Source organism: Chrysochloris asiatica, unplaced genomic scaffold, assembly GCF_000296735.1.
Source record: "Chrysochloris asiatica unplaced genomic scaffold, ChrAsi1.0 scaffold00134, whole genome shotgun sequence".
Lineage (NCBI taxonomy): Eukaryota > Metazoa > Chordata > Mammalia > Afrosoricida > Chrysochloridae > Chrysochloris > Chrysochloris asiatica.
In genome coordinates this window covers 563,678-571,564 of record NW_006408652.1, presented here as the reverse complement: position 1 = coordinate 571,564, position 7,887 = coordinate 563,678, and positions in this window count along the sequence as shown.

Here is a 7,887-nt window from a genome sequence, read left to right as displayed (position 1 = left end):
TTGGAAGAAGTGCAGCCAGAGTGCTCCTTGGAGGCCAGGATGGCCAGACTTCGTCTCTAATACTTTGGACATATTTTCAGGAGGGACCAATCACTGGAAAGGGACATCATGTTTGGTAAGGTGGAGGGTTAGAGAAAAAGAGGAAGCCCCCAGCAAGATGGACTGACAACGTGGCAAGATCAACGGGCTCAAGTGTGGCAACAAATACGAGGTTGACGCATGACTGGGCAGTGTTTTGTTCTGTTGTGCATAGGGTCAGTATGAGTTGGTACCGACTCGATGGCACCTAACAACAATAACAACATTCACAATAGAAAAAAGATGGAGACAGTCTAAGTGCCCATCAATGGAAAAAAGGATAGACAAACTTTGGTACATACAATGGAATGCTATGCTGCCTTGAAGAATAACAGTGAAGTTGCAAAACATCTCATAACAAGGATGAACCTTGAGCCATTATGCTGAGTGAAATCAGTCAATCACAAAAGGACATATATTGCATAAGACCATGTTTGTAAAAGATTTAGAAAATATTGCCATACTAAAGTAAAAATTATTTGATGGCTACCAAGGGTGGGAAGTAGGGGAAGGTAAGGCACGGGTTAGGGGATAGACACACGATAAGTTGAGTGATGTGGAGGGCAACACACAAGGAAGGGGAGGGCAATACACAAGAAGGGGAGCAGATGGATGAACAAAGAAGATAGGGTAAGATTTAGGAAGGCTTACATGGAGTCCTTGTGTGGCACTGTGGGTTAATGTGCCAGACTGCAAAGCTGTTTGAACTGCAAGGTCGACAGTTCAAGTTCACCAGCTGCTCTTCGGAAACCCTATACAGGGTCGCTATTGGTCGGAACCGACTCACCAGCACTTAACCACAACAACAACATGGGCTAAATGGGATAGATGTAAATAGTGATGTATACTTAACCTTGGAAAACCAGGGATCTGTTATACAGGGATCCACACATAGTCTGAATGGGTAAAAGAGCAAAAATAATGTTAAGGTACTTGACTGTCTTGTGGATATTGGTTTCCCCTGCCTGCTAGTTTAAAATAGACATTTAAGTGAGACAGAAAGGAATACTAGGAAATATGATTACAGAAAGCTTATAAGCCCATCTTCAGCCTATAACTGACTGGATTAGCTAAAAGGGGTACTTTAAAATTTTTCCCAGGTAAATAGGCTTCTTGTTAAGCCTTTGTGGAGTATGGAGTCTTAGGTGGAATTCTGAGACCCATCCAGAACTTTCTGAGGTGTGACATTTCCATTTGAAAAGATTTACAGACCAACGGAAAGCAGCAAGAGGAACAGAAAATAATTACTGAAAGAAAGACCAGCAGTAAAAATAAAGAAAAAAAAAAGCAGACTGTTACAACAACAAGCAAGCTGCTTGCCTGGGTGACATCATAGCAAGAAGAGTCAGCCCAAATAATGTTAAGAAGCTTAGCTTTTTTTTTTTTTTTTAATGTTTTATTGTGAATTATGTGATAGTTTACATGGGAGAACACTGGTTTTACATTCATTCTATCATATATCATATCATTGCCATGGTTACAATCCCCTCCATGCAATCCTTCCCCCGTGCCACCCAGGTCTTCAGCACACAGTCGCTCTCCCTCTCTGGATCTAAAGTCTCCAGCTGCTCCATCGCTCCACATCGTCATCTCTGGCTCCATTTCAGGCATCATTGCTTTTCTAGGTAGGGTCCCGCTCTCTGCTCTTCTCCCTTGATGGTCCTAGGGACCTCCGCTCCTAGACTGAAAAGTTAATCACTCCCCTCCTTGCTATAAAATGTCTACCTTTACATTTCCAACCCTCACAATTAGTCCTGATAATAATTATTCACTATTGTATCACAAGAGACCCGTCTGCATTTCATTGCATCAGCCCAGGCTAGTCAGATTGAATACTACACACTGGAGATTCTACCTTCCTCCAGGCCCTCTGGATCTAGGTTCCGTCTTGAAAGCTTGTAAGCCAGTCACTTCTTGCCTTTGTAGCCCCCCACCTTAGCTGTCTTTTGAATCCTGGTTTCCCTGGAATACCATTATAAAATAGACGCTTGAGGGGTAGAGAAAGGAATAGCCAGAAACATCACCATAGAAAAGCTTGTAAATCCGTCTTATGCCTATAACTGATTGGAATACCTAAAATGGGGCTACAATGTACCCCGTGAAGACGGCTTCCTGTGGAGCTTCTGCATTACATAAGACCATAGGTGGAAACCTGAACCCCATCCAGAATCTTCTGAAATGGGAAATTTCCACTTGAAAGGACAAGCAGACTAGCCTGGAGTGGCTAGAAGAACAGAAGATACTTCCTGAAAGAAAGACCAGCAGTAAAAATACAAAACAATAAAGGAAGTTTGACTGATTACTACAAGAACAAGCAAGTTGCTCACCCAGGAAACATCAAGCCAAGTGGTCGGGTCCCCTCAGGGCAAACCCCCTTCCAAGACTAAGACTCAATGGGAACACACGCTCTGTTTGGTGACCATGTTCACCAAGGGGAATTGAGGGAAAAACAGCAATGAAGCTGCGAGCTAAGCCCTACAACATTCAACAGACTCCTATGAACCTGGGTGGAGACCTGGTTGGCTAGCAGTGTGGCAAGACCTGGGGACTTTTGGGCCCAGAGTCAGTGACATAGCCACAGAGGACTGGAGTGGAGAGTGAAGCATCCAGCTGATAAGAAGAGAGGGCATATGCATAAGAACAGCCACACTTGCAGATAATACTCACTTGACCTGGCTTCAATGACTGGATGATCACAGCTCAACTAGAAGTAGAAAGAAGAGGGAAAAAAAAGAGTAATCTAATACAATTTGATGAACTTGACCTACACCTATGGATGCAGTAGTTCAAAAAAGGGAACACATCTTTACAGCAAGGATCATTCTCACCCCTTCCATACACAGAACAGACAGGGATGGGCAACTTGGACATTGACTACCCAAAATGGGGGGCATCAAAGGCCAAGAAGTGACTGGCTTACAAGCTTTCAAGAGGGAGCCTAGATCCAGAGGGCGTGGAGGAAGGTAGACTTTCCACTGAGTAGTATCCAATCTGTTTGGGCAGGGCTGATGAAAGGAGATGCGGATAGGTCTCTTGTGATACAATAGTGAATAATTGTTATCAGGACTGACTGTGACGGTTGAAAATGTAAAGGTGGACGTTTTGTAGCAAAAGGAGGGGAGTGACTGACTTTGCAGTCTAGGAGAAGAGATCCCTGGGACCAACAAGGGAGAAGAGCTGAGTGTGGGACCCTACCCAGAGAAGCAGTGATGCCAGAGATGGAGGCAGAGATGATGACATGGAGAGATGGAGCGGCTGGGAACTCTAGACCCACAGAGGGAGAGGGGTTGTGTGCTGATGACAAAGGGGCAGGTTTGCAGGGTATATATACCCTTTGGTTGGTTGATGATGCATGGAGGGGATTGTAACCATGGTAATGAAAGGATGTATGATAGGATGAATGTAAAGTTTATATTCTCCCATGTAAACCATCACATAATTCATAATAAAACAGTTAAAAAAAAAAAAAAAAAGTCAGCCCACCAGGGTAACATCCCTTCCAAGACTGAAACTGAAAGGGAATACACAAAGCAGTCCTTTAAGTGCTAGTGACCACCCTGATCTACTTGTGAGTGGAAGTGGTGAAAATGCAGCAATGAAGACATGGACTGAGTTTGACTATGTTCCATAGACACCTGTTGACCTTGAGATGGGAGAGAGAAGAGGAAAGCCTGGCTGCTTTGAAGTTTAGGGAGACTTGGGAACTCCCGGGCCCATGGACACTGACTAGCCACTGGGGTCTAGAACTGAGAGTGAAGTGGCCAGCTGGTCTGAAGTGGGGGGGAGGTGTGCAAGAACACTCATACTTGCAGATAGCAACCACTTGACCTAGCTTGAATGACTTGATGATCAGAACTCAACTAGAAGAAGATAAAGAAGCTTGATACAGGAAGCAAGCATAAATTGCTACAATTTTATGAACTGGACCTTTGCTTATAGATGTAGTTGCTCAAAAATCCAATCAAGTGTGAAGAATTCATCACATCAAGGATCAAGCCTCTCCCCTCAGTACACAGGGTTGATAGGGATGGACAATTTAGACACTGGCTACCAAAACCAGGGGCTCTAAAGGCATGAAGTGGCTGGCTTACAAGTTTTCAAATGTGTGCTTAGTTTCAAACAAGGGGGTTAAGGTAGAATTCCCACTGAATAGTTTTCTTCATGTCCAGATAGGTCTGGTGAAAGGGGAGTGGGGAGGATGAGGATAAAATTCTTTTGATTCAATAGTGAGTAGTTGTTATGATGACTGATGCGATTGTCACAGCTGTAAATGTAGAAGATGTGAAACAAAAAGGGGGGAGTAATTAACCTTTCATTCTCAAAACACAGGACCCTAGGACCATCAAGAGAGAAGAACATGAGTGAAGCATGGGACCATAACCAGAAGAGCGGCAACAGCAGATTTGGAAGCAAAGGAAATGGCATAGAGAGAGAGAGCAACTGAGGACTCTAGACCCATGGAATGAGAAAGGCTGTGTGCTAGCAGGGCAGGAAGCTAGCTTGCAAAATGGGCCCTTCAGTCGTTTAAATATATAGTTTCTGTGTGTTTTGTGTATATCAATTTTAAAAAAAGGGAATACAGGTAAATACTGTTAGCTGATGGTGCATGGAGGGGAGTGTATTCATTGCAATGAAATAAAATATAACTGGTTGATTATAAAACTGATGATCTGCCCTGTAAACTATCACCCAATTGACAATAAAAGCTTTAAAAAATGTATAGAAAGCAGCATGGTTACTACCTCATATAGGTAATGAAGGGATGCAAACTATTCAAACAATTTTTAGCCCATCAAATTATTGGAAGAAGTGCAGCCAGAGTGCTCCTGGGAGGCCAGGATGACCAAACTTCATCTCTCATACTTAGGACATATTGTCAGGAGGGACTAGTCGCTGGAGAAGGATATATCATGTTTGCTAAGGTAGCGTAGTGGTTACAAATCGGGCTGCGAACCTTAAGGTCAGCGGTTCGAAACTACCAGCTGCTCCGCGGGAGAAAGATGAGGCTTTCTACTCCCGTAAAGATTTACACCCTCGGAAACCCTGTACAGGGTCACTATGGGTCAGAACCGACTCGACGGCACTTAACAACAACAACAACAACAAGGTGAAGAGTCAGAGAAAAAGAGGAAGACCCCCAGCGAGATGGATTGGTAAAATGGCAGTATCAATGGGCTCAAGCGTGGCAACAATTGTGAGGTTGGCCCAGGACTGGGCAGTGATTCTGTTGTGCACAGGGTCACTGTGAGTCTGTACTGAGTCAATGGCACCTGACAACAACAACAAGCCTATTGTTAGTAATACTGAAATGCTGGGAAAATCTGAATGTTCAACAAAATGATTTTGTTGAATTATAATTGATTTAAGTAATTGAAAATTATGTGGTAATTAAAATGATGTATATTGCTTCATTTTGGGGGAGGGGTCAATATTGCAGACTGTACATTCACAGAAAATCAAGATAAAACTGAAAAATGTGGAAAAAGCATATATTTTGGGATGCTGTAATTAGAGTTCAAAGGAGCTCTGGTAGTGGAGTGATTATGAATCGGGCTGTGAACCGCAAGGTCAGCAGTTTGAAACTACCAGCTGTTCCACAGAAGAAAGATGAGGCTTTCTGCTCCCATAAAGATTGACAGCCTTGGAAATCCTGTACAGGGTCGCTATGAGTCGGAACCAACTCCACAGCACAGGCACATATCAATAACGACAATTAGAGTTCAAGCATTATAAACTCTTTATAGAACTTGAAAAGTGATAGATATTTTGATTCATTTTATAATTTGCCCATTACACATGCATATTTAAAATTTCTAAATGAATCACTAAAAGAATACAAACAGTGTCTCCAAGTTCAAAACAAGTACTGTGAAAAAAAAGTAGCCTGGGGAAAGAAGCACAGTTAAAACAAAACCAGTAAAGAAGAAAAAAAAGTAGCAAAAATGGGACAAATTGCAAGTACTAAATGTAGTAATAGAAATGAATCAAAATATATCAGTAATTGAAATGGATGTAAACATATTATGCTGTCTACTTAAAAGACTGTCAGATTATATTCTTTAAAAGTATATGTATATGTCATTTTACAGGACTAACCCTTATATATAAAGACCAGAAGATATGTAAGTAAAAGATACATCAAATAAATGACAACCAAAAGAAATCTGTCCTGGCAATATTAATATCACTTAAATCAGAATTCTAGGCAAAAGTTATTACCATAGATAAGGAAGGTCAATAAATATTCACAGAAGTATCAATTAATCATGGACATTAAGTAATTCTAAACCTGTTAGGACAAGTTTAGTAAAAATAGTTTCAAAAGTAGTTTCAAATTTTAAAAAGTAAAACCTAATAGAATTAAGGAAAATATTAGGAAAGTCACCAACATATTATACTTTTACATGCTGCTAAACACTTGATGGTTAATAAGACAAGTATTAGTAAGCATATAGAATATAGGAACAATATAAGCACCATGCTTAATCTAAACAATATATGTAGAATTTAGCATGCAACAACAGGATAATATACATTTTTTAGCATATATGGAACATTAGCATGAACTAACCATGTACTGGACTTTAGACTGATTTAAAAAAAAAACAAGACTTAGGTACATGCCCCACCAGATAACCCAATATTTTTGTAGAGATTTAATAATCAAGATAATGTTTTGGGCTCAGGGATAGACAAAAGGGCCAATGGAACTGAATAGAAATCCACATATCATCAGCAAGAGTAAAGTGCATTTGAAAATATAATTCACAAACTAAAAGCAGATATATGCAACATATAAAACCAATGAAGATTTATTACATAATATATGAAGAATTGCTTCAATGATAAGGGACATACTTACATAGTTAAGAATAATGATATATGTGCAAGTCACAAGCAACCCACAAGTAAAAAGGGTTAATGGGTAATTCATAGAAGAGAAAACACAAATGGCCATCAATCATTTGACAGGTACTCAACTTCATAAATAATGAGGGGAAAAATCACACTAAAACCACAATAACACATTTGAAAACAACACAATTGGCACAGGTTTAAACGTCTAATACTACCAAATATTAGTGAAGATACTGGATGATGGAAACTCTCATACAACTGCAAGTGGGTATATATGTATACCATAAAACCAATTTGGAAACCAAATGTACATGCATGTTTTCCTATGACATAACTACAAATACTTAGGTATGGTGGTGCAATGGTTAAGCACTTGGCTGCTAACTAAAACGTTGGTGGTTAGAACCCACCAGTTGCTACATGCGAGACAAGATCTGAAAATATGCTCCCGAGTTGATTGTGACTCATAGTGACTCTTTGTGACAGAGTAGAACAGCCCAGTAAGATTGTCTTGGCTACAATCTTTATGGAAGCAGACTGCCACATCTTTCTCCCAGTGGAATAGCTAGCGGGTTTGAACCATTGAACTTTGGTTAGCAACTGAGAGTTTAACCACTGGGCCACCTGGGTTCCTATCCTGTAAAGATTACAGTCTAGGAAAACTTATGGGGCAGCTCTACTCTGTCCTATAGAGTCGCTATGAGAAGGCATCCACTGGATGGTGTGTAACAACAAGGTATAAATGTTAGAGAATGTCCAAGGTGTGCACCATAACTAGAGTTGCCATATTTAGCAAATAAAAATACAGGATGTCTAATCAATTTTGAACTTCAGATAAATAAAAATTTCCCACACAGTATTTGGTATATGGTTACACTCGTCTGTCTGTCGTGCTGTGGTGGTCTGAGTTGCTGTGATTCTGAGGGCTATGCCACCGGTGTTTTAAATAAC